Genomic DNA, 27874 nt, shown 5'->3' with positions numbered 1-27874 from the left:
TTTTTTATTGACTTTTATTGAGCTCTACATTTTTCTCTGCTCCCTTCCCTGGCTCTCTCCTTCCTCCTTCAAACCTCCCCCAAGGTCCCCATGCTCCAAATTTACTCAGGAAATCTTGTCTTTTTCTACTTCCCATGTAGATTATATCTATGTAAGTCTCTTAGAGTCCTCATTGTTGTCTAAATTCTTTGGGGTTGTGATATGTAGGCTGGATTTCTTTGATTTATGTTTAAAAACCATCTATGAGTGAGTACATGTAATAATTGTATTTCTGTGTCTAGGTTACCTCACTCTAAATAATGTTTTCTAGCTCCATCCATTTTCCTGAAAAATTCAAGATGTCGTTATTTTTTCTGCTGTGTAGTACTCCATTGTGGAAATGTGCCACATTTTCCTTATTCATTCTTTGGTCAAGAAGCATTTAGGTTGTTTCCAGGTTCTGGCTATGATAAACAATGCTGCCATGAACATAGTTGAGCACATGTCCTTTTGGCACGATTGAGCATCCTTTGAATATATACCCAAAAGTGGTATTACTGGGTCTAGAGGAAGGTTGTTTCCTAATTTTTGGAGAAACCACCACACTGACATCCAAAGGGACTATACCAGCTTGCATTCCCACCAGCAAGGCAGAGGTGTTCCCTTTTCCCCACAACCTCTCCAGCTTAAGTTGTCATCAGTGTTTTTGATCTTGGCCATCCTTACAGGTTTAAAAAGAAATCTCAGAGTTGTTTTGATTTGCATTTCTTTGATGACTAAGGATGTTGAATATTTCCTTAACTGTCTTTTAGCCATTTTAGATTCCTCTGTTGAGAGTTCTCTGCTTAGGTCTGTACTCCATTTTTTTATTGAATTACATGTTCTTATGGTGACCAATTTCTTGAGTTCTTTGTATATTTTGGAGATCAGACCTCTGTCTGATGTGGGGTTAGTGAAGATCTTTTCCCATTCTGTAGGCTGTCGTTTTGTCTTGTTGACCATGTCCTTTGCTTTACAGAAGCTTTTTAGTTTCAGGAGGTCCCATTTACTAATTGTTTCTCTCAATGTCTGTGCTGCTGAGGTTATATTTAGGAAGGGGTTCCCTGTGTCAATGCATTCAAGTGTACTTCCCACTTTCTCTTCTATAAGGTTCAGTGTGACTGGCTTTATGTTGAGGTCCTTTGATCCATTTGGACTTGAGTATTGTACACGGTGATAGATATGGGTCTATTTTCATTCTTCTACATGTTGATATGCAGTTATGCCAGCACCATTTGTTAAATATGCTTTCTTTTTTCCATTTTATATTTTTTGCTCCTTTGTCAAAAATCAGGTGTTTGTAGTTATGTGAATTGATATCTGGTTCTTCAATTCTATTCCATTGGTCCTGCTATCTGTTCTTATGCCAATACCAGGCTGTTTTTAGTACTGTAGCTCTGTAGTAAAGTTTGAAGTCAGGAACAGTGATGCCTCTAGAAGTTTTTTTATTGTACAGGATTGTTTTGGCTATCCTGGTTTTTTGTTTTTTTTTGTTTTGTTTTGTTTTTTTTTTTGCTTTTCCATATGAAGTTGAGTGCCATTCTTTCTAGGTCTGTGAAGAATTTTGCTGGGATTTTGATGGGCATTGCATTGAATCTGTAGATTGCTTTTGGTAAGACTGCCATTTTTACTATGTTACCCAAGAGTATGGGAGATCTTTCCACTTTCTAGTGTCTTCTTCAAATTCTTTCTTCAAAGATTTAAAGTTCTTGTAATACAAATCTTCCACTTGTTTGGTTAGAGTTACTCCGAGATATTTTATGTTATTTGTGGCTATTGTGAAGGGTGTTGTTTCTCTAATTTCTTCCCCAGCCCATTTATCATCTGGTAAAGGAGGGCTACTGATTTTTTTGAGTTAATCTTGTATCCTGCTACATTACTGAAAGTGTTTATAAGTTGTAGAAGTTCCTTGGTAGAATTTTTGGGATTGCTTATGTAAATTATCATATTATCAGCAAATAGTGAGAGCTTGACTTCTTGCTTCCGATTTGTATCCCCTTGGTCTCTGTTTGGTGTCTTATTGCTTTAGCTAGGACCTCAAGAACTATATTGAGAGGATATGGAGAGAGTGGACAACCTTTTCTTATTCCTGATTTCAGTGGGATTGCTGGGAGTTTCTCTCCATTTAGTTTGATGTTTGCTATTGGTTTGCTGTATATTGTCTTTATTGTGTTTAAGTATGTTCCTTGTATCCCTGCTCTCTCCAAGACCTTTATCATGAAGGGATGTTGTATTTTTTTGAAAGCTTTTTCAGCATCTAATGACATGATCACGTATTTTTATTTATTTTTCAGTTTGTTTATATGGTGGATTATGTTGACAGATTTTCATATGTTGTACCATCCCTGCATCTCTGGGATGAAGCCGACTTGATCATGGTGGATGATGGTTCTGATGTGTTCCTGTATTCAATTTGTCAGTATTTTATTTAGAATTTTTGCATCAATATTCATGAGTGAGATTGGTCGACAATTCTGTTTTTCAGTTAAAGACTGTAAACTATTGGCTATAGGAAATGGAATCCTAGTGAATAATTTTGACCAGGTACTAAAATCAGACAACCTCTAGCAACTAAGAGAGTAGATTTAAAAGGGAATGTCTAAAATGCTAACTGGGAGAGGAGATAAGCAAACATTGTGAAACTCTGTAAATGTCGAGAAAGCATGGAGTGTGAGCCTCCTTACCTGAATAGATTGATCGTGCTTCCTCTAGGCAAAAGTAAAAGGAAACAGGACTTCTTAAGAAAGGTGGGAAGGGGACAAACTTATTTTGGAGGCATGTTCAGTGTGCAGCATTTTGAAGAAATAAAGCTGGGGGAGTTCAGTCAGGAACTACAAGACTGAGTCAAAGGTCCTTCAAATGAGTGTTCATTCAAAGCCAGGGATGCGCGTGCCCCAGGCAGCCGGTGCTATGAGCAAGCCTTCCAGATGTACCAGCTAGCACGTCCTGCATTTAACTGAGTTCTGAACGTTACTGCCCAAAGGTAGCAGAAACCCGTAGACTAAAGATAGAAATCCCACAAGACTTCAGACACCAATCACAAGCTGAGGATCTCCAGGATGTAATCCTGCAGGGTCTGGATGGAAGAAATGCAAAGACCGAGGTGGTTAGGAGGGCTGAATCGTTTCTTTGGCCCTCAGTGTGCCGCTCAGTCATTTCTCCTTTGAATTTATGAACCAAAAACTCTCAGAACTGTACTTTTTTATTTTTTATTGAGGTCTTATTAAGTTATTGTGATTCATTCAACCATCGTCCTTCCGGTGATTAAACACAATCTCCACCCTGCTCTCCCCTCCCTGGAGCCTTAAGTCCTCATTCTCTGATTGCACAGTTAGTTCCTGTGGTGAGCTTAAGAATTCCTGGATTCTGAAAGATTTTATTTGATTTGATTTTTCCATTGGGCCTGGGAGACAACTTAAGATAGTGAAGTCTGTTTCGGGGATGCATCCACAGCTGTCTTTTCATACACTAGAAACGCAGAAGGTTTTGCTAACTTTCTTTTGTATGTGCCTTTACAGAATGTGACCTTGTTTATACACTACGTTTGCCAAATGCTTAGCTTAGCCAATGACCTTTAAATCCACAGTCCTGTTGCTTTGTTATTCAGCCAGAGAAGCATGTGATTATCCCAAAGTTGGTTTGAGATATATTTTCAAACAAAAATATAATTCTACATGGAATCATCCAGAATATCTTTGATTTTATTATTCCAAACTATTTAACAGAAAAGGAGATATACTGGATCATATGTCTGAAATCCTGGAAATACCACAATTTCCCAATGTTTTGCTTTGAAGTCTGTGTCAGCTTCATGTTATGCCAACTACTCTTCGAACCCCAGGTGACTGTCAGGGGCTGCCATGACAGTATACCAGGAATCGAGAACAGAAAGACTCTGAAGTCTTACTATGCACTTACGGCTGGCCAGTTCACCTGCCTCTGCTCATGGGTGTTGGCTGGAGGCATACAACTGCTGGGTTAGTTCTGGATAGTTCACTAGCCACAGCAACAGCAAAATCTGGCACTCTGTGTGCCGTTTCCTTATAGCAACTAGTGTTTCAGAGAAGCCTGGATGACTCCAGCTGGGACAGGCTGTGCTGCAGGGGGCAAACCCCACACTTGCAGAACCTGAATCTTTCACAAGATGTCTAGAGTGTGGACTGTCTGTGACTCCAGAGGGAGATACTATGTCTGTCTGTGAGCGCTGTTAGATAAAGAAGTCTTTGCTCCTGATTGTTTAAACTCAGCTGAAAGGTAGACCAAGAAATGGCCAAAGGAATATCAAACTGGCATGGACACAATAGAAGTGATGGTTTCCAGTCAGGCAGAAGCATGCCAGGAGACTTCAATTAAGGCCTTGGGAGATCACTGTTGGAAGTGTATGTTGGTGGAGATTCAATAAATATTTCCTTATTCAGTTCCTAGGTCAGATCAGGCTGTTCTGTGAGTCTGGCATACTGCTAGCAAGATAGTTTGTTGAATGAATGAAAAATTTATTTTATCTAGCTCTATTATCATGTTGAATTTCAGTTTTTACTCTTATAAACTTCTCCTTAAATACAACTTTATTTGGTTCTCATTTTCAGATGTACACTCAAGAAAAAGAGAAAATTATATAGTCTAGCCTTTTCCTGGTTCATGTTAAAATGCTATCGTTTAGGGCTGAGGCTGTAGCTCATCGCTTCGAGTGCTTACCCAGCTTCCACAAAGCCTTGGGTTTGATGCTCAGCGCCACCTAAAACTGGATGTGGTAGTATGTGAAGTTGAGTGGCTGAGGAGGTGGGGGAGAAGTTGGATAAAAGGAAGAATATGTTCACAATAAATTGTATGAAAATTGTATGATAAAAAAATTAAAAATAAAATAAAACAGAAAAAAGATTATCTTTTATTCTACAGCTGGTCGTTATGCAGACATCTTCGAAAAATTAGGACAGGCCAAGACATCCACTACCCCTACTCAAGGCCTGCAGAGTCACAAGCCACCTGCAAAGAGCTCTCTCCCTGTACTGCCATGAGAAATGGGACAGAAGGAATTCTGAGTCCCATTTTCCCAGGAGGACACGCTAGATGAGCAACTGCTATGGATAGCAGAGTGTGCAAAGTATACTTCGTTGTTCGTTAGTTCTTGTCAGCTTGACACAAGCAAGAGTTGACTGAATCTGTAGAGCATTTTGTTGATCGATGATTGATGTGAGAGGGCCCAGTCCACTGTGTGTGTTGCTATGTCTGGGCGGGTAGCCCTATGTTATACAACACAGCAAGCTGAGCGAGCCATAAAAATCAGCCAGTAAGCAGTTCTCCTCCGTGGCTTCTGCCGCACCTCCCAGGCTTCTGCCGCACCTCCCAGGCTTCTGCCGCACCTCCCACTTGAGTTCCTGCCCTTACTCCTTCAATGATGGACTATGATCAGGACGTTTAAACCAAATAACCCCTTTTGGTTACATTCTTTATGACAGCAGCAAAAACCAAACTAGAACAAATAGGTCACTTGATTCACCTCTATGACCACAGGAGGAGTCACCCTGGGAACTCCATGTAGGTCTGAGTTTGGGGCACTGAGACACAAGAAGGGATGTGGGGATTACAGAGGCAACCAACAATTGCCAATCATTAGTAGGAAGCGTTTGTATTTAGTGGGCATCCCGGTTAGAAGATGAAGTAAGTGTGTAATTTCTACTGGTCTAGTGCGTACCTAAGATTAGTGTTTAGAGTGCTTCCCACCCAAGAAACTCACTGACGTCTCCCTACTCTTTCCTTCACATCATGGATGAAGTAATTGCTACAAAATGCTCTGTTGCCCAGATAATCATCTAGAGCCGTCTACCTTGCTTTTAGTTGGTTGACTACCACCTAGTTCTCCAGCCTCAACTCTTTCTACCACCTCCCAGTCCCTTCTGCACAGAGTTAATGTGAGCCACAAGTATTATACAATGAATGTACAGCTGGCAGATCTGTGGACAGATCCACGGGAGTATGATCTTCTGGAAAATCTGATTTGCAAAGCTTCGGGAACATTTGTCCTTTGGATAGTCACTGTTGATTCCATAGAAATCTAGTGAAATCATGACATTCTTTCCCTTCTATAATGGGATCCATCTCAAAATATCCCAGAAGTTTATAAATCATTCTTTAAACCTGACTTCTCCTGTACTGGCAACTGGATACCTCTTTCTATATCATGGAGCCCTGGTGTGAAAGCATTCACTCAGCCACATCTTTGTTCTCATAGTCAAATAGACATGAAGCTAGATGCCCCCCCCCCAACATACACACAGTTATTCTTATTGACAGGACTTATTGGCAAGAAAGGAGCCCTGAGCAGGAGGCACTGAGCATAGAGACAATATGTCTGCTCTTACTGATAAACAGGTCTGGGTGATAGAATCTCTATCAGCAGACTCAGCAAGGTGTAATCTGCTGGCCTTTGCTCTACCCTAAAAGCTATTAATATTCTGTACTTACCTTTGCCTTCCATTTGACACAAGGTTTTACTCTAGGAAACTAACTGTTTGCAACTTTACCCTAAAATATACAGGAAAGAAACTTGGGTTGCTAAACCAGCCCCAGAGAAAAATTCCTTCTCACCTGGGTGCCAGTGTGTTCAACACCAGGATGTTTGGCCCCCTGGGTAGGGGTGGGGTAAATTCCATCATAATCCTCCTGATATCTGCCTGGGAGTTTCACAGCTATGAGACATAGTCTTTTGTCCATCTTGTTAGCCCCAGAACATGCATGGTTATTAACTATGTCTGAATGTGTATATAAACTGGAAACCTTGTGGACAGGTAGAACACTGAGGAGCCTTAAAAGGGGAACATTAAGAGAGTATTGGAGAGAGCATAGGAAGAGTAAATGAGACATGATTTTAAAAAGCCTTATGTGAACTAATTTATTTTATTTACCCTCAGACATCTTAGCCAGTTTTCGCCTGCTATAGCAATCCTTCTGAATTCTGAAAGGTTTCGTAGGACTTAACCCCAACATAAACCTCGATACATAGTTATTTCAGATTTCCTATATTTAAGCTAGTCACAATTTCTATAATGTCTTCTATGACAGAATTCATGAATATTTCCAAACAACTATATTCATATGCATTTTGAATGCCTGTGATTTTAAAAACAAATAACATTTTTCCTATGTTTTGTTTCTCCGGTGATGTAGTTAGCATTTGTCTTCTTCCCCACTAGGCTATAGGCCTCAGAGTATAAAAATCAGGTTGACTTATTATTTTTTCATGTATCTTTAGTGACTCACAGGTGGCAAACACCCTATAAACACCTACTACTATTGAATGTTTTTCAAAACACTAGTGGCAGTGTGCCGTAGGCGTTAACACCTTTGAAATTATTGACACAGCCCACGTTCTAAACTGACTATGTATTATCTGGCTCACCATGAGCAATCTCCTTAGGCTCTCTTTATGTCTGTTTTTTCATATAAAATAGATTTATCAATGCCTTTCCATGGTTACTGTTTCTTATTGAAAAGAGAAAAGACTAATGTTTAAACATTGTCTACCATGCAGTAAGCACTGAGCAAGCAGCTGTTGTTGCAACTTGACTTGTATTGGAGACAAGAGCTCAGGAATGTGTATCCTTGCTAGATCAGCCAGTTCCTCAAGACTGTAGCTTCGTTCATTACAGATTAGTACAAAACTAATCTATAATTGTCATTTAGCATAAGTATAATAAATCAATTGTTCAGAGAACAATATTTAAATTTAAATCATCGGGAGAGGATAGTAGTATTGACATGTCTTCCCAAGTTCTACAGTCATTATTTTTATGAATTATTAAAGCCAACAGTTCCCACTTTATCATTTATCATACGCCCAGTCTATCCCAGGCAACAGTGGTCATAAATTATTCCCGTAATTTCCCCAGCAACACATGAGGCTTCAGTTGAGGAACTCCGTCAAATCAGTGGGAGTTCAAAACTGGTGTCTTCCCCAAGATGAGTCTATTATGAAGTGTACCTTTATTTTGTCAATGAAATACCTTCCAGTCTACTGAGAATGTTCATACCCCAAAGTTACGTAAAGCTTGTGCCTTTACTGGCAGTGCAGCTCTGTGGTGAAGGAGGTCTCCTTGGTGTAGACCTTGAGACTCCAGGTTCTGCATTTTATATTCGGCTTTGAGAACCCTGGCTGGTTAGTTTCAGTTTTGCAAAAGCATTCTGTCAACTTTTCTTGGTTCTAGTAAAAACCTACATTGCAAAGGAAGCTTGGGTTACAAATAAGCAGCATTTGGTTTTGTCCATTTAATTATTTATCAGCAGTCATGCTAACAGCACATTCTCCACATGTGCTAAGACAGCAGTGGGGGAGGACCTGGGCCCTCAGAAAGCATCTCAAGGACAGGACAGCATCCTTGAGAAGTGGTATGGCATTAACCACTGTGTTCCTTCCCTAATAACAATACTGTAGAGTCAGTATTCATGGCACCCAGATAAACTAGATAGTCCATAGATAAAAGGATGGGATCAGAAGGCTCCCAGAGAAGCAGCTGCACGAATCCTGAGTTTCTTCATCTTGCCCTGGGAAGAAAACTCTCACTTTGGGGAAAAATGTAGACAACCTTGCCCTCTCTCGTTCTACTGAGAAGAGTAAGTAAGAAATTTTAAACCACATGCATTCTATTCTCAAAAGAAGTTTTAATGCTTGGTTGATGTTTTAATGAACTTTTTAAATTAGTGCTCAGAAAAAGGAATGCTGTTACTTTTTGGACATATTATTCCATTTCTCTTAAGCAAAACTGATTCTAGTTTTATTACATGATTATGACATAATTCTTTAACAGATATATATTTAAAGAAGCAGAGAAAATGAATACCTAATTAATAAATTCATGTTTATACTAAACTCATCGTATTGACCATTCATTAATCACCTCTTTCATGCAGAGGAGATAAAAATGAAAAAACCTCACATTTCCAAATTGCTCTCGTTCACAAGAACATATAAATAAGCCTTGGGACAGGCAGAACGAGAAAGCCACCGTCTCCAGCCCCCCTAAGCCTGCGGTGCCCTCACAGAGGAGCTCAGGTCACGGCATGGCTGTCTCATGCACTCGCGGTCCCCCTGCTCTCCGCACAGTCCTCCATACCTCCGCCCTTATGAACAACTGTCTCCTCTTCCCTTTACCTCTAAACCATCTCTTCCTGTGCTCCTCACTGCTGGGATGATGATCTTGATTCCTGCTTCACTGAGAATGTCAAGAGAGTCAGGTCACACCTCACTGCCACTTCCTGACAGCCACAGTTTTCTGCCAAGTACCTGGCATAGGCACAGACTGTGCTTGTCCCTGCCTTCTTTGCAGGGGTGGCTCCCCGCCCCTCTAATCGGCTGAGGCCTCTGTGTCCTTTAACTTTCCTATCCCTTCCTCTTCCTTCTACTGACTCATCCCTGTTGGCACAAAATATGTTGTTTTGTTTCTCAATTTATATTTAAAAAAAAAGCAAAAAAATCCTCAAAGTCAGAAAATCTGTCCTTTCTCTAAGGAACTGCTCACATAGCACTGGGTAAGGTTACTGCTTTTACACTTCTTCTCTGGTCTTTCTGGAGCCCCTTTCAGTCCTGCCATGCAAGGGAGCAGCATGGACTACTTGGGGCTCAGCTCTTTGTGTCTTCTTTGTCTGTGGCGTTAGACATGGGATCACTTTACTGATAGCAACTTTACTGAGCTATGATTTATAAAGCAGAAACTTGATCCTTCTAAAGTTTAAATTCGACAGTTCTTCATGTATTCAACGTTGTGCAGTTTTTGTCTTCAGATCTGTAGAACATTTTATCACCCTAAAAAAAAATAAAGAAAACAAACCACCTGAATTTGCAGTTACTTCCCACGTAGGTTACATTTTTTTTTAATGTTGCAAAATATCTGACAAACCAGTTTAAGGAAGGAAGGGTTGGCTTTGGATGGCAGTTTGCATGGATACTCTGTAATGACAGCAATCCATGGCCATGGGTGCTTGAAGCAGTTGGTCATGTGGCTGCCCGTGTAAGGGTGCAGAGAAAAATGGGTGCTGATGCCCAGCTCTCAGTCTTTTTTTCCTTTAGTTCAGAACTCCAGCCTATGGGATGGTGCAGTTTGCAGTTCAGGTGGATCTTCCCACCAAAACTGTCAGGAACCATCCTCCTAAACACACCCAGAGGTGTGATTCCCACTCTCAGTAAGGGAACCTTTCTCCTAGACACCCAAAGGTGTGATTCCCACTCTCAGTCAGGAACCATCCTCCTAAACACCCAGAGGTATGATTTCCACTCTCAGTCAGGAACCATCCTCCTAAACACCCAGAGGTGTGATTCCCACTCTCAGTCAGGAACCATCCTCCTAAACACCCAGAGGTGTGATTCCCACTCTGAGTCAGGAACCATCCTCCTAGACACCCAGAGGTATGATTCCCATTCTCAGTCAGGAACTATTTTTCTAGACACATTCAGAGGTGTGATTCCCACTCTCAGAGTCAGGAACCATCCTCCTAGACATACCTAGAGGTGTGATTTCCACTCTCAGTTAGGGATCATCCTCCTAGACACACAGAGGTGTGATTCCCACTCTCACCAACAGACTATGAGATTAGTCACCATACTAGCACCTACTCCAAAGTAGCCTGAAATCTAATTTGTCTCTGTTAATTTTCATGTTCCAGACAGTTTCTGAAAATGGAATCATAGCATGTGTCCAACAGTTCTTTCACTTAGCACATCGTTTTAAAGATTTATCTGTGATGAACTGTGCACTGGTACTTTATTGCTTTTTAGGGCTGAAAATATTCATTATATGTGTATGTTCTGTGTCATATCTTTCCTGAACATGTTCAACCTGTGTATACAGATTGTTTCTAGGTTGGTCCACTTTATAAACTTGTACAATGTTCACATACAAATCTTTATGTTGACATGTGTTTGGGATCATGTGCAAATGGGTATTGCTTATTGTTGAAATTCCTTCCATTTATTTTTCAGGATTCTTTCCTGCTTTTCTCTTTACCTCCCATCTGTTCTTCCATTTCCCTAGCTAGGTCTCATGTCTCCAAACATCTCTAACTCAAGATAAGGGCTCTGTTCTTATTCATTTCCTCAATGAACATTCCCTCCCTTAGAGCTGGAGTGGGAAGCAAGACACAGCTTCACCTGCTGCCTGTGGAGTTCCCTTCTTCAGAAATCCCCATTCACGAAAAGTCAGAATTCCTGGGGTCCCCAGAGAAAAGAATTTCAGAATGAGTCAGTCTGAAGTACTGTTAGAATTTATTAAGGAACAGTTTTAACATTGTTAACAGTTTTAAGATCAAGGAGTAATGTACATGCCTTTGATCTCAGCCTTGGAGGCAGAGGCAGTTAGGGCTCCAGAATTTGAGGGAAGCCTGACCTACACAGAGAGTTCTGGGGCAGCGAGAACTGTGTAGTTAGAGATAAGGTGGATGGACAGAGAAGGGGGAATTTAAACAAGCATTAAAAGAAAGAGAAATACTCAGGGAAAAGATAGTATATAGCAAGCATAAATGAGTTTCTCAAGAAATAGATCATCAGTTGTGCTTGGGCTGTGGAAGTCACTCAGTAGAGTGCCTGCCCAGCACACATGAAGCCCTGGGTTCCATCCTCAGCACCACAGGTATCAAGTGGCTCATGCTTGTGATCTTAGCCCTCAGGAAATAAAGTCCAGGGTGTTAAAAGTTCGAGGCCATCCTGGTCTACAGGAGAAGCTGTCCACAAAACAAAACAAAGCAAACCCAAAGAACAGAGAACCATGCTTACTTAGCAGTAGTAATATTGGTGGCTTCTCGAGCTACACTGCAGACAGTCGTTGAAGAACTTTTTCTATTTTCTTTTGTCTTTGGTAAATAAGATGACAGGGGTCCCAAGGTGCACCACAAAGTCTCACTGGCTGATAAGGCAAAACCATTGGGCACAAGGATTGCATAAAGGAGCTTACACACTGTTTTCTTCTTGCAATAAAAATTTGTGTAAGACAGCCACAAATTTTTCAAGACTGGGGAAACAGTAAGAAAAGTTAAGACTCTACTCGAACACCATGTCTATCTAGGTCCTGAGCACAGTTCTTTGCTGTTTTAAACATTTTTATTTTAAATATCTGCATGTGGGAGCCATATTGTCTCTGTGTAGGCTGTCTTACAGTCAGTCTTGGTGATTGTACTGGAATTCTCTCCATGGTCAGCTGGTCAGAAAACTTCAGTGGACTCTGATGAAAGGCTCTCCCTGCTTTCCCAGTCAAATTCCCTTCCTTCCTGTCCTTCACTAACTTGGTCTTTAAATGCCATCTACATATGGTTCGCTCCTGCATTCATAATTTCATATTTCAAGTGTCTCGGCTCTTCTTATTTGATTTTTTTATCCTTTTAGCACTGAACATCAAGCCCAGAGCCTAGTACATGCTAGGCAGGCACTGAACCTAACACAATCTCACATGCTTAGCATGTCAGGATTAGTTACTTATCTTGGTTCTATGACAAGATGTTTGACAGAGAGCAACTTACAGGAAGGAAAATTTATTTTGATGTGTAATTTGAGAACGCAGAGTCCATTGTGCTCAGAAAGGCCTGGCAGGAGCATTCAGGTGATTTTTCCATCTCAGTGGATCTTGAAACACAGACATGAAAGTTGGAACTCACCAAGGTTTCTCTTCTCCCCTGCCGTGTTCATTCTAGAACCCTAGCTCCTGGAATGGTGGCACCCACATTCAGAGTAGGTCTTCTATTCCCAGTTAAATTTCTCTGGAAATTCCTTCAAGGATGCTCACAGTTATGTATCTTTTAGGTGGCTTTAGATCCATCAGGTTGACAATGAAGATTAACCATCACTATGTCCAAAGCACATCTCCTCCTTCCCATACCAATACCTGCACTTCCTGCATCGTGCCAGGTGCATTCTTTCAAGGTTCTGGTCATAGTAAAGCAATCCTTTGCTCTCCCCTGCCCCGTATTACAGATCAATCAAGTATCAAATCCTCACTTTTAATAAATTTCCAGAGTTTCTTCTCACAATCTCTGGTCAAAGCTGCCATCATTTCAGTCCCTTGCTAGCTGGCCTGGCCAAATGCTCACCTTATAAATCCAAGGCTCCTTTCACAGTGAACGTCACAGCATCTCCATCATCCTAGAGTTTTGTTTTCCTCAGAGCAAAAGCAAAGCCCTTAAGAAGGCTGCCAGTCACCTTGGTGCAGACCTCCTCCTGTGTGTTCCTAACCTGTCTCCTGCCACCCTTCTCATTCATAAGGTTGTGCGGCCTCAATTGTGATGGCCTCCTAGAAAGGAGTTCCGCAGACTCAACCAGTTGGCAGATGCAGGCCATTTAAGGGTAGACATGGGGCTTCCTTGAGCCTATCTCATACCACCTTTACAATAGCCAGCCAAAGTTCTGGGATTCCTGGAGCTTTTATCTGGTTAGTAAGAAAAGACAGCTAACAAATAAGTACAAATAAACCCACAGTGTCTCGTGTGGCATGGCTTCAGTGGTCATCAATAAAGCCAAGTTAAGCAAGAGGGTGACATAGTGTTTTGCTACCTATCATGCGGTGTCAGAGATGACATTCATGACAAGTTGTTACTTCAGCAACATTGGTTGGGATTAGTTTTCCTTGTATACATCATAATCCATCCCAAACAGCACTGGCCCTTTTTAGGATATAGAAAACTCTTCCTTTCAAGTAGATCTTTCTTGTCAGGCCTGGGCTGCCATATGAGGCTTCATTGGTTTGCTAGAGTCCCAGGATCCCTCATTTCCCCTTCGGAACTTTTCCACTGTGCATTCCTGGTGTCAGCTGAGGCTGTCATGTGCCCAGCCATTTGCTCTCCCAGGCAGGCCGGACAACCCCACGGTGCAGCACGCAGCCTTCCTTTTGCAGAGCATTCTAGAGTTTGCTGCTTTTGATCCTCACTTCAGCGAGGAAAGGGGGATTTCATGACCTACTTTGTACCATCTCACTGCTTAACTTAGACAATTATTTCAGTTTTCTGGATCTGTTGACTTTATTTCTGAGGAAAGACTGCTTACGATCATATTCCCTAACTTCCTGTATTGTTCATGTAAATGTCCCCTCTTTCCTCCAACCCTAAAACTGAAGGGTTTTGATAATCATCTATTTATTAGGTCTTTACCTATATGTTTTCGTTCATATATATGAAGCTTGTATGACCAACTGGGTTCAGTAATTCAGTTTTTTATTTAATTTTGAAATTTAATGTTTGTCTTCACAAACATCAAAGAGAAAAGTGTTTACTGCCTGACATTTTACAACTTTGAGTCAGTGCATACATATAATAATTTTTACCTTTCTATTCTCAGATTTATTACATGAGACTGGGAAGAAAATAAACTTGGGTACCTTCTTAAACCCCAACAGCTATTCTAACAAGTAGCCCTGGCTCAGCCTGGTTCAGCTGCTCCTGAGCATCTGCCTGGGTCCAGTGGCTTCTTCATCAGCAATTACTAAGGTACCATCTCCCTGCACCTTCTCATTCTCTAAACTAGTGAGAGTTGGAGGTTATGTGATATCCAATACAAATTGGAATATATGATAAATAACGTGTAAAAAAATTCTGTATTACTAATAGAATCAAAATCTGTTGAAGTATTATGTCTAGAATCTTATACACTTGAGTCAAATCATTGTTTTTTGCTTCAAACTCTTCTAGAGGGAAACCTTGAAGTTAAGAAATTGAACAAATAACTCTCTAAAGTTGAAAATAGACTTCCGTCAATATTGATGGGCAGCCTCACCCTGCTCCATTGACCACTTACCCGTGAGCAGCTCTGAGAGCTGGGACTTCCAGGAATGCACGCCCAGAACAGAACATGCCTGTAGGCCAGGCAGAGGGCAAATGTGCTCTCCTGCCTTGCGGTCCTTCCTTAATAAACTACAAATTCAGATTCTCCTCATTTTTCTGCTATAACTATTGGTTAAACAGAATTGTTTTTGTTATTTTGTTTTTAGATTGATAAACAAAGAAGTGGTTTTACACATGGGATTCTCATGCATTTGTTTCTGGTGTAAGCTAATAGAGTTTAGATCAAATATAAACAAAACTTCTAAGACAAGCAAATTTACACACAAAATTAATGTGCTTTATGACAAGAATTGCTCATGAAAAATTCAGCATTTCTCAGAGGAAAGGAGGAAGTCAGTTTGCTTAGCTTGGTGATCCACTCGTTCATTCATTCATTCCCTATACAAATATCTAATGCTGCCTGCTGTTGGCTGGGTGCTGTTCTAGAAAGCAGGGCTGTACAAGTTGAAAAGATAGAGCAATGCTTGTGTGGTAATGCTGGACAGAGGTGGGAGGGTTAGAGAAGCCCCAGTATGGCGAGCCTTCTAACTGGGCACATTGTAAAACTGTAGCTCCCTGGTGCTTTTTTTTTTTTCAAGATATTTTCATTTAAAAATATATAAACTTTCCGTGAATAATTTTTCCAGCAAAACTGAATTGATTTTATGTTAAATTTCATAGTTGACCCTCAACCTTGTATCAGAATAAGATTTTAGTTAAAACTTTGTTTAAAAGTGACACATTTTTACAATAAAAACAAATGTCAAGAAATCCATGGCTTCCCAAATTCTTTAATATGTGTTAGAAGTTTTCACAGAAAAAAAAAATACAGATCATTAACTAGCTAGTACCTATCTGCTCTGTTTCAAAATTGGCACGTGACCTCTGGGGATGGTGGCATCTGCTCTGTGAGCAGCCTCGACTCGAAAGAGGTAAAGGAAACATTTTGGAGCAGAAATGAAAGCCTTGTTTACTTATTTTGGATCACTTTTTGGCTTTCATTTTAGTTTCCTCAGTGAGAAATGTCCATTATTTTAACCCAGGCTGAACAGCTTTTCTGGTTCTCTTTTTATTTCACATTTCTTCAGGGAAAGTGGCAAGAGATGCTGTCTTTTGTATGAGTCGTAGATGCAGAAGAGAAAAGCCTGAGGGCACCAGGAAAAAAAGTACAGGAGTTCGAGTCCTCAAGTCTCAGAGTTAGAACTCAAGTCTGTCCCCTCCTTCTTACACCACTTGAGTGGATGTAGTCTAATTCTCTTTACTTTCAATAATCTCTGTAGTACCTGTTGATGGCTTTAAAGTCCAAAAAAGAGCACTCGGGAAGCTACCTTTTCAGGATACAGCACGCTGCTGCCCTTTTCCTTGGGTTCTTAGATATAAGCATGAGAACAACCTTTAAAAATGATTTGTTGCCCGGTGTCGTGGCGCAGCCTTTAATCGCAGCCCTTGGGAGGCAGAGGCACGTGTTTCTCTGTGAGTTTGAAGCCAACCAGGTCTACAGAGTGAGTTCCAGGACAGCCAGAGCTACACAGAGAAAAAAAAAAAAAAAAAAACAGAACAGTAAGTAAGTAAATACAAAAGTGATTTGTTAACACCACCACACAGCACTCGCTGGGCTGTTGTTACAGACATCCTGCCAGCTGATTTGTAAAAATGTTGGGTGTGGTGGTATGTGTCTGTAATCTCAGCACTGTGCATCGCTGCACCTCTGTGGACAGACAGACAGACAGACAGCTTTACCTGGTTGGTGATGTTCAGGCCAGTGAGAGGCCCCGACTCACCGAACAATAAATAAATAGGTAAATTAACAAACAAATAAATAAATAATGATGGCTTCTGAGAACCATCACCTTTGGCCACACACACACATACCTTCGCATAAGCATGCACACACATACACAAACAGAAATGTCATTTCATTTAACATGTAACCATGCATGTAGAGTATCATGAAGCCCCAAGATGGAGGCCTGGGCTGAAGTAGTTCTGTCCCAAATTCAGGAGAACAAAGAATTTCAATTTTCTCTGCCCAGGTTTTCCGTCTTTGAAATAGTAGTCATTGCTTTCTCCTTCACCATCAAATGAAACAGGTGATTTTGTGTAAAATTCGGGGCAGCACACCTGACGTCCTGGGCACAGATCAAGTGTTCGGTAACACCAGATTAAACAGCAACATCAGAGCATGGGAGAATGCTTTCTATTTACATTCTCAGAGGACAACTGTTTTTGTTTCTGTGGCTATAACATTTTAGACACTGAAGGAGTTCAAGTGTCTATAATTAGATTTACTGTATGCCTGCAAAGACATGCATGGAATGTTCTCCTTTTTAAGTTCCTGGGATTGTTTGTGTTTTCTCTGTATACATACCTGATCTTTATCTCAAACAGCCAGTGTCAAAATTCTTACAGATGTGTCTCACAGATGCTTCGCTGCTTATAGTTTTTGCCTTCAAGTTCAAAAGTTGGTGAATGACTAAAATAGAGAAAAAAATGTAGTATGCGGTAATGAATGTCAGCTAGAACCTGACTGAAAGAAAAAAAAAAAAGCCTCATTGGCCTTTAGCTTTATGTGGGGACTGAACAGCCAGAGCTGGCTGCGTGACTGTGCATGCAAAGTATGGCACAAAGACAGTCTCGGAGACAGGAAGGAGCTCCCAGGGCTATAAGCAGAGTTGATCCAAATGTCTTGATTTTGCCTACTGATGTAAGAAGTCCTTCTGTCTATGTGTTACTTTTATTGGTTAATGAATAAAGAAGCTGCTTTGGCTTGTGATAGGGCAAAATAGAGCTAGGCAGCAAAACTATACTGAATTCTGGGAAAAGTAGGTGGGGTCAGGAAGAAGCCATGCAGTCGCCACAGGAAACAGATGCTGGATGCTGGAGGTAGGCCACAACCACGTGGCAATATACAGATTAATAGAAATGGGTTAATTTAAGATGTAAGAGCTAGCTAGAAATATGCTTAAGCTATTGGTCAAACAATATCACAACTAATTATAGTTCCTGTGTGATTATTTCGAGTCTGGGCAGCCAGGAACAAACAAGCTGCCTTTGACTACAGCCTGCAACTGGCACCCTGGGCAACAGTGAGCCCTTTGTGGAAAAGATGAACACAGTGACTGACACCGTCCACAAATGTCTGGTGCCTTTCTTATGTGTGACATTGTATTTCTGGACCTTTTTCCAGCATCCTGCAAGATTTCTGAGATCCTTTAAAGATTGAAGAGGCTGATCTTGGAGCACAGTTTGGAGAGTTCAGTTCATGACTCCTGGGCAATTACTTCTCAGCATGTGATGAAAGGAGTGCATAATGGAGCAAGAGATCAATGTCCCACAATCCCCTTAGAGGCCACCCCTCCAGTGATAACAAACCCCTAGTAGATGCCACCTGGTAGAGGTTCCACCACTTTCCACAAAAGCACAAAGCCACGCCTTTGGTGGGCAGGCCTTTGGAGAACATTCCAGATTCCAACTCTAACATAACCTTTTCTTCCCAGGTCTTTCCATTTGTATCTGGTAACCCCAAGTTACCAGCCTGATACATGGTCATCACTGCTCAGTGAATATTCTAAGGCAGGACCACCATTGGCAGAATTGTGTCAGAATACCAGGGTAGGTGTGGCCTACATACAGTCTGAAAGTTCCTTTAGGAGATGTCAGCACCTCTTGTTGTCTGTGCCTTTTAACCATACCATAATTTTGTATGTATTTTAAGTTATGAGCCTAACTTGATATTTTTTTAGAATGTTATCAATACATTAAATTACTAACAATTTCTCTAATTTGATTTTTTAGATTCCAAAATTCAGGAGTAAAGTATCTATTCAGACACTCAGGATTCTGTACCTAGAGCTATGTTAAGAGCATCCTTCAGGTAAGCTTCCAGCTAAGGTAGAAAAAGAATCCTGCTTGGATGATATGACTTCAGTAGAAGATGCTGACAGTGCCAAGTTGATACCCAAGTTGTCAAGTTTCCTTTATCTTCATGGTATGAATGTAATCAAGTGCTCTGATGTACCCACCCATGTGTCTAGATAATGTAATGAGTAGAGTCAGCAGCATAGATGTAAAAAGAATGAAAATATATAAATGCCACTATATATATATTGAAATTTCAAATATTTTTAACATATAAGAGATTGAGGGTTATATTTTGTTCTTCTTTATTGAAAACCATTTAATTAATAAGGCTATATTGAGTTTACAGTTAGAAGTTGAAGCATTCATTTTTTTATTTTTATTATTATTTATTTATTAAAGATTTCTGTCTCTTCCCCGCCACTGCCTCCCATATCCCTCCCCCTCCCCCAATCAACTCCCCCCACTCATCAGCCCAAAGAGCAGACTGGGTTCCCTGCCCTGTAGGGAGTCCAAGGACCTCCCACCTCCTTCCTGGTCTAGTAAGGTGAACATCCAAACACACTAAGACAATGGGATGTTCTTTCGGGAACTCGCCAAGGCCAGCTGGACTGGATCTAAAAAGCATGGGATAAAACCGGACTCACTGAACATAGCAGACAATGAGGACTGCTGAGAAGTCAAGAGCAATGGCACTGGGTTTTGATCCTACTGCATGTACTGGTTTTGTGGGAGCCTAGGCTGTTTGGATGTTCACCTTATAGACCTGGAAGCATTCATTTTTAAAATTTTTACAAAAAAAATAGAATATTCAGGAAAATATTAGTTACAGAAAGAAATCAGACTCATCACTGGAACAAACTTCAACACACTAACTGTAAATGTTGTTTGGGGCCATGATATTTTTCCTTGTTCCTGAAAACAAATTTCTCTGATAAACTGAAAGAAAAGGGCAGCCAATTTTCTTTTGAAATAAGTAAGTGGGGTCTGCTCGTTATTTACAAGCATATGGGTGTGGGGATTGAGAAAGTGCTCAGCTGGTAAGAAATTGAAATGTTTACCTAATTACTCTTTTCCAGTAAAAAATCGGGAGTCAGATATTGGCGTAAGAATCCGAATGATCAGAGGAGCTATGGAGAAGCCACCAGTCACCTCCTACCTCTTCCGTTCCTTCCTCCAAAAGGACTGAAGCCCTCTTGTAGTCCTGTCTTGCTACTTCTTGTCCCCTATCTCTTCACAGTCCTCCAAACTTCTATGGTCAGTTTGGGCTAGCTCTACTTTCTGACTTAAAGCATGATTTATTTCCAAAATGAAATCAAAATTTCACACAAATCAGTATTGCTCTGTTAGTGTGAAGACTTGGGTTTGGATCCCCCTCACTCTTATACAAAGCTGGGCACAGCAGTGTGATCCTATAACCATAGTATGAGAGGTAGAGAAACAGGCAGATCCTTGGGGTCTATAGACCACCAGCTTAGCCAAATTGTAAGCCCAGGCCAAGGAGACATCTTGTCTCAAAACACAAGGTTGTTTGTTCCTGAATATTGGGAGTCAGGTTTACTCTTTGATTTTCACATACACACACAAATGTTTGCATATACCTGCACTCACAGAGAAAAAAATATCTTTTGTGATAATTTATAATTTACTTCCGAATGAAGAAAAGTCCATGCAAGTATTAGCCTTCCTAGAAATTAAAAATGTTCAAACACTACACTGATAGCATGGATTTAAGGAGTGTGGTGGTTTGAAAGAAAATGACCCCTATAGGGAGTGGCAATATTAGGAGGTGTGGCTTTGTTGGAGGAGGTGTGGCCTTGATGGAAAAAGTATGCCACTGTAGAGGTAGACTTTGAGGTCTCGTATATTCTCAAGCCATGTCCAGTGTCTCAGTACACTTCCTGTTACCTGTGAGTGAAGATGTAATGCCTTTTCCAGGACCATGTCTGCCTATACACCACAGTGTCAATCATGATGATACCTAACTAAACCTCTGAAAATGTAAGCCACCCTGTAGGCAAGAATTTCTATCCCGCCAGCGAACTCCCAAATAACCACACAGAGACTTATTATTAATTATAAATGTTTTTCAATGGCTTAGGCTTGTTGCTAACTAGCACTTACAATTTATATTAATCACTATTTCTCATCTACACTCTACCATGAAAGTAGGTACTGTTTTTCCCAACATGGCATGTTCATCTCCTGCTTTCTCTGCATCTGGCCAGGAATTCCGCCCTCCACCTTCCCAGCATTCTCTCAGTCTGGCTCTCCTGCCTAACTTCTTTCTGCATTGCTATTGGTCAGTTGGCTCTTTATTAATCCAATGAGAATAAAACATCTTCACAGTATACCAAAGCATTATTCCACAGCACCATCCCATAAATGTTTTTCCTTTGTAAGAGTTGTTGTGGTCATGGTGTCTTTTCATAGCAATAGAAACCTTAACTAAGACAAAGAACTTCTTCCTTAGGTCACATTAAACTAAAATTTGAGCTAAATCTTGAAAGATGGTGACAATTTAAATAGAAAGAAAAAGACCAGAATACTTTAAATAGGTCTAATTATGGGGGACAATGAAGTGGAATAGAAGATCAGATAAAGATGAAAGAAAGGAAGAAAGGAAGGAAGAAAGAAAGAAAGAAAGAAAGAAAGAAAGAAAGAAAGAAAGAAAGAAAGAAAGAAAGGAAGGAAGGAAGGAAGGGCTGGGGAGAGAGAGGGGTTGTGTCAGTAAGGACCTTGACTTCTGCATTTAGTCTTCCATTTACTAAGCTGATACTCTTGACAGTCTCTCTCTGGTTCCAGGAACTGCTTTACAGCAGATGTTACCACAGTGGACAATGCTCATCAGACCCTGTGTTTTAGAATCTGGTTTGCAATGGCAAAAGCAATGGGGAAAAAAAAAGAAAGAAAGAAAATAGTCCCTCAGAAAGAGGAGATTTCCACTTTCAGAATATGAAGAAAATACAGCAGGTAAATAAAAGATTTTTTTTTCAATGATCATTTTAGTGTGAGGGGAGCTTTAGTCTAGCCAGGAGGCCTAGGCTGAAACATGGGGAGGGAAATGAACCTGTAAGGATCAAGGGACCAGACTGTACGAGAGTGATCTACCAGGTGAAGAGAAGATAGGCGTGAGAAGCTAGTCTTCTCCCCACAGGTAGCAGGACACAGCAGAGTGTGAGCAGGATGGGGCTGTGAGAGGTGCCATGGAAAGCTGATGTGTTGAGAAACATAGTCTTCCATCAGTGTGCAGATTATAGTGGAGGAGACAGAGGTTGGAGGCAATCACAATGTTGTTTCTTCTGATAAATACTGATCTTTGCTGAGATCTAATTATGTGCCATTTGGAGAAAAGCATAAACCTAATACTTTAGGAGACAGAAGGCAGGTGGGTGAAGAAATACTCAATGATTGTTATTCAAGATGTATTTGCTAGGTACCTATCATATACCAGGCACTGTGAACTAGGCTGCTGGTAAAAACCATGTGATGGTGCTCACCAGTAATTCCAGCATTTAGGAAGCAGAGGCAAGCAGATTTTCGTGAGTTCAAGGCCAGCCAGTTATACAGAGCAAATCTAAGCCAGCTGGATCTACACAGTGACAAAATGTCTTAAAAATGAAATAAAGCAAAAAGATTTAAGTACTCCTCAAGAGAAACTTAAAGAACAGCTCACAGTTGTATAATAGTGAGTGAGGCAGAGGAGGGCACATATCTTGCAGGAGGATAAGAATAGAGGACACTTATTGTTTGCTTTTCTTTTAGATTATTTATTTTACTTTATGTGTGGAATTTGCCTGTATGGCCTGTGGAGGTCAGACAAAGTCATCAGATCCCTTGGACCTGGAGTCAGGATGGTTGCGAACTACCACGTACGTGCTGGGAACTGAACCCTAGTCCTCTACAAAAGCAATAAGAGTTCGTATCATCTTAGCCATATCTCCAGCTCCCAGAAAAGACTTTCAACTAAAGCTAGCAGGATGAGCAGTTTATTGACTAGATAAATAGATACTAAGTGTGTCCCTGGAGATGATATGTAAGGTCATGCAGTGCACTGGGACAACTTCAAAAGGATTCCTCCTATCTGGAGTTCGAATGTTTAGGGTTCGACAACTTTCTATCTTTGTACAATAGACCTGAGAGAAATCAACTTTCAGTGAGAAAATTTTACATATTTTAGTTGAATCCTAACACTAGGGAATTAAAGGTAGGTGTGTCTCTGTGAGCTCTGAGCCAGGTTAGTCTGCATAGAGTTCCAGACAAGCCAGGGATAGCTATATAATGAGACCTTGCCTCACTAAACTAAACAAAACAAAACAAAAAATGAAGGCTGAAGAGCTGACTCGGAGATGAAGGATGCTTTCTCCTTTTTCAGAGGACCCAAGTCTGCTTCCCAGCACCCAAAGAACATTTCACAATTACCTGGGACTGTAGTTGCAGCATATCCAATGCCCTCCTTTGGCCTCTGTTAATCCCTATACACATTTGGTGCCCTTGCACACACACACACACACACACACACACACACACACATTAAATAAATCTAAAAGCGATGCTTAGTGATACATTCATTTCATTCAGGGAAAGAATTGGCTAACCTCTCTAGAACATCGCCTCAAAGGACAGAACGATTTCTAAAATACTGCTAAAGACTCTTTGTTCCACAAAAGACCATGAATAGCCAACGCATTTCTAAGAACTACGATCATAACTGGATATAAAGTATTACTTTGCCTCAACTTATACTGCAGGGCTGTAGTGATAATGTCAGCATGGTACTGAAATAAAACCAGATAGTTAGGCCAGTGCAATAGGTTACACCCACAAATGAACTGTCAAAGGTGTGACCATCTGATTGTTGACACAGGTGCCAACAGCGTGCAATAGAATAAAGATAGCTGACCTAACAAAAGAGGCTAACAAACCTGGCTATCTACTGCAGAGAAATTAAATTAATTTGAAATCATTTGCACAAAAATGCATTAAAAGGAATAAGAGGACTTAATATAAAACCAGAAACTACTAAAGGAAAATGTGGAGTATATTTTCAAGGCATTGAAAATATTTCAATTGAGATAGGCAAGAACTTTCTGAACAGACCCCCAATAACATAAACACTGGCACCAAGTATCTACAAGGGAGACTCCATGAAATTTAAGTCTTTACACAGCAATAGAAATGATCAGCAGAGCAAAAGACACACACAGTGGCAGAAAATCTTTACGTTCAATACTTCAGACGGGGGACTTGTGCCCAGAATTTACAAAGAACTGTAGAAATTAAATACAGAGGAACTAAAACTGCCAATATCTACAACAGGGTGGATGAATTGGATGGGTGTTTTAGAAAAGAAGAAACACAAAGGGGCAACAGCTATTTTGTAAATTGTTTGACAACCTTAGTCATGAGAAAAATGCAAATTGAAACTACTTTGAGATAGCACTAACCCCAGTCAGCTGACTGTCATCATGAAAGCTGACGGCAGGGCCCAGAGAATTGGCTCTGGAAGGAAGAAGACTAGCTGCTCTTCCAGAGGACCCAAGTTTGGGTCCTAACACTACACAGTGGCCTACAACTGTCTGTAGCTCCAGTTCCAGTGGACACCTTCGTCTGTACTCTGCAAGCACCAGCCACGCACAGGTCGAGGGATACACATGCAGACAAACACCTACACACATAAAATTAAACTTAAAAATTATAAACAAAACTCTGAGTATTTAAAAAAAGAAATTTGATAACAAATCTTTGAGAGGACACGGGAAAAGAGAATCCTTATTCAGTGTTCATAGGGGTGCAAATTAATACAGGCATTCTTGAAATAAGTTTGGAAGTTCTTCAAAAAATTAAAATTGAGCTACCCAATGACCTCACTATTCTACTTTTGATTGCATATACAGATAACTTCACTGCCAGGGAGATATTTGCACCTGCAATTCATTGCTGCTCTATTTATGATAGCAAGGAAACAGAAACAATCTAAACAGTCATTAACAGATGAATGGATAATGAAAATGCAGTGTATATATATATACATATGTATATATATACATATGTGTATATATATATGAATACTAGTCAACTGTAAAAATTGAAATTTGCAGGAAATGGGCAGACTTAGAAAGTCTACTATTAAGTGAGAAAGATACATAATATTCAGAAAGAAAAGAGCCCACATTCTCCCTTATCTATGGATCCTAGCCTATAATATATACATTTATATTTGTAAACAGGTATAAGTGTAGGTAAAGTATAACATCTGCAAAAGGAGCCAAGAAATGAGAATATTTGGCAATGAGAAAGAACAGAATGCATATAAAGTAGACAAGTCATGAAATGAGAATATTTGGCAATGAGAAAGAACAGAATGCATATAAAGTAGACAAGTCATGAAAGGTTTGAAAGTAAATTGACCTTCTAGCTTCAGTTCTCTCCGAGGCTTTTGTTTGCTTTTGCTCTTTGTGGATTGGTGCATAAAATGTAATATATAATGAAAGTGTAAAACCTTAAGCAAGACTTCATTGCTTTACAATGGCCATTTTCACTGTACAAATATTTCACTGAGATGTAGAGAGTTTCGGGCTTGGCAAGTGTTTGGTTGGTACGCTACCTTAATCTTGTGTGATTTTACTTGTAGGGTCATTACAATAAAATGACTTTTTATTTTAAAATGGCCAGGAAGTAAAGATACATGAACATAAGAAATTGTTTTGTGATAAAGATGTTACTAAAATTCACAGGAGAATGAGTAGCATAGTTTTATTTTTAATTTTTATTTATTTTATGTGTGGGGGTGTTTTGCTTGCCTGTATGTCTGTGTACCACACATATGCCTGTAGCCAGCAGAGGCCAGAAGGGGCTGTTGGATCTCCTGAGACAGGAGATACAGAAACTGGGTGCTGGGGATAAAACTCAGGTCCTCTGGAAGGGCAGCGGTGTGCTTTCCCGCTGCCCCGGAATAGTCCAGTTCTAAGGCATGCCTCTGATTTAAAGGATAGCACACCCGGATCCCTCCTCATCGCACCACACATGAGCTCACCTGTTTCAGGAGCACTGACGGACAAGAGGAGGGTTTTGGACAGTTGCCGCTTCTAAAAGCAAAACAGGTTCATCCCCGTCCTCGCTAAGCAAGGCATTCTTACTCTTTTTAAAGACATGGCATAGGAGTGGGGGCATTGGTGAGGCTGTTACCACAGAAACTAGACTGAAGGTGTTAACTGCTGTGTTAAGAAAAAGACCATTTCAGACTTTAACTAGAGGCACTCGCTGGAGGACGGCTGAGATGCTGGAAGCATTGCTAGCTGTAGAGGCTGGCTGTAGTGTTTTTGTGATAGCAGTGGCGAGTGTGTCCCTACATGGAGAGTAACAGAGTCCAGGAGCAGAGAGGAAGGGCAGGTGCTCTTGAATGAAAGGTGACTTCTGAGGGAGAGAGAAAAGGGCTCTTTGTCTTCTCACCCTGGAGGGCTTCCAGCATGGAACTTCATGGGCTATAATCAAAGTTACTGAAGTGATCAGTATTCCAGAGGGACTCAGAAAGAGGAAGAGAAGCTGTGGGGCAGTGGGAGCTCTCCCCCCCCCCGCCGTCTCTCTCTGTCTCTGTCTGTCTGTCTGTCTGTCTGTCTGTCTGTCTCTCTCTCTCTCTCTCTCTCTCTCACACACACACACACACACACACACACACGCTCCTGAGACTACAGGATTAAAATGAGCTGTGTGTCTTAGGAAAGTGTCCTTAGTTTCAGGAGACAATTGGGTTTTCCTTTCAAGGTCAGACATCTGAACACATTGAACAATTAAGAAAAGTTTTGTCCTTGGCTCTTACATAAAGATATTACATTGTACAGAGCAAATTATTTTTTAAAAAAAAAATCTTTGGTAACACAGTCAATAACAGGCTTGAAGCACCCTCACGTGTTTCAGATATGTAAAAATGTATGTACTGTATCTTGTTTTGTTTTGTTGTTTTCTTAAAACCCTTTCATTGTACTATTGCCCCAGTGCTTTGTGGGACTGAATACTCTCCAGTTTGTCTCCTTGCTTCCGCTTGTGCTGTATTCCTTCCCTTCTCTTACCCCCTTCTTCAAGCCTCCCTTCTTAGCCACTTGCTGACCCTCAAGCACAATGCCCCTCCCGTGATGAATTCTGGGTCACAGAAGACTTTCAGATCAGTGTCTTTGATGTCAGTTCGGCTACAGATCTTCAGAGCTGGGGCCACCTCCGTCTTAGCTACATATCCACCATGCCCAGGATTCTCCCATCTGTCAGCCGCCACAACATTCATTTCACCTGCCCCCAAATTTTGCTTGTGTCTCCTTTGATGTGTCTCCAACATCCTTTCCCATTTCCTCCTCATGACCTTAGGCCTACTTCCGGCCTCCATCAGCTTGCAGCTAGATAGTTACTGTATTTCCCCCTTTTCATTGTCCTGCTCGGTTCCCTTTCTCCATACCAACTTTCCATATGTCTGTCTTTTGCTCCTGACTATATATGTGGTGTCTTCCAGGTTCCTGTGCGGATCTTTTCAGAACACTGTCATCACTCTGACTTTATCAGTGACTCTGTCTAGCAAAGGAATATTCCCAATCTCTCAGAGAGTGAACCTTTCTCTGCCCCTTAGCCCTGCAATCCTTCCATAACCAGGGAATTCCAGAATGCACTTGCCATTCCTACCTCTGCAGACCTCGAAGCTAAGCAGCTCACTCCTCATTAGATCTATATCTATTGCCTACATGACACATCTTCTCCTCTGCCCGTCTTTCCAGGCCTCTTTCCCTTAACATACTTCACTGCTGTGACCAATTACTTAAGTTAACCAACTGTAAAGGAAGGAAGGTTCATTTCAAAGGCTTCCTCCCCTGCTTTCAAGGCCTTGTTTTGAGCCTTTGTTTGCACAGCACAGTAGGAAATGTACAGGCATTACAGGAAACCATGAAGCACAGAGCAAGAGTGCTAGTCTCTCCTTTCATGAGACACACCGCCACCCTACTTCCTTCTCCTGTGGCCCCTATTGAGAGTTCTCCCACCTCGGATGCCCTGCAGACATAGCCAATCCAGAATGACACATTGGCTGCTGGGTAGCATTTATCCCTGCTCTTCCTCCATACTATAGATACGGCATACCCCAGGTTTTCCAGGGCTGTGTTTGTTGCAGTCACCCTCCCCCAAGATCCAATCATCTATCAGATTTTACCTTGATATTCTCTCTAAACACTGC

The 27874-nt window shown here is 40.9% G+C and overlaps 1 long non-coding RNA gene across 1 annotated transcript in view; it reads left to right on the top strand.

The window, feature by feature from the left end:
* LOC126494382 (uncharacterized) overlaps positions 1 to 20939 on the top strand; it is a 52691-nt gene extending 31752 nt beyond the window's left edge. The window contains exons 2-4 of the long non-coding RNA XR_007589989.1: positions 18303 to 18417; positions 18601 to 18679; positions 19743 to 20939. This is a non-coding gene — a long non-coding RNA (uncharacterized lncRNA). The remainder of the gene's footprint in view (positions 1 to 18302; positions 18418 to 18600; positions 18680 to 19742) is intronic.
* The last annotated feature ends 6935 nt before the right edge of the window (positions 20940 to 27874 follow it).

This window comes from Alexandromys fortis, unplaced genomic scaffold (genome assembly GCF_014885135.2).
Source record: "Alexandromys fortis isolate MF-2015 unplaced genomic scaffold, M_Fortis_MF-2015_v1.1 scaffold_386, whole genome shotgun sequence".
Classification (NCBI taxonomy): domain Eukaryota; kingdom Metazoa; phylum Chordata; class Mammalia; order Rodentia; family Cricetidae; genus Alexandromys; species Alexandromys fortis.
Note: the sequence above shows the minus strand (reverse complement) of the source record. Positions and strands in the feature narration are given on the sequence as shown.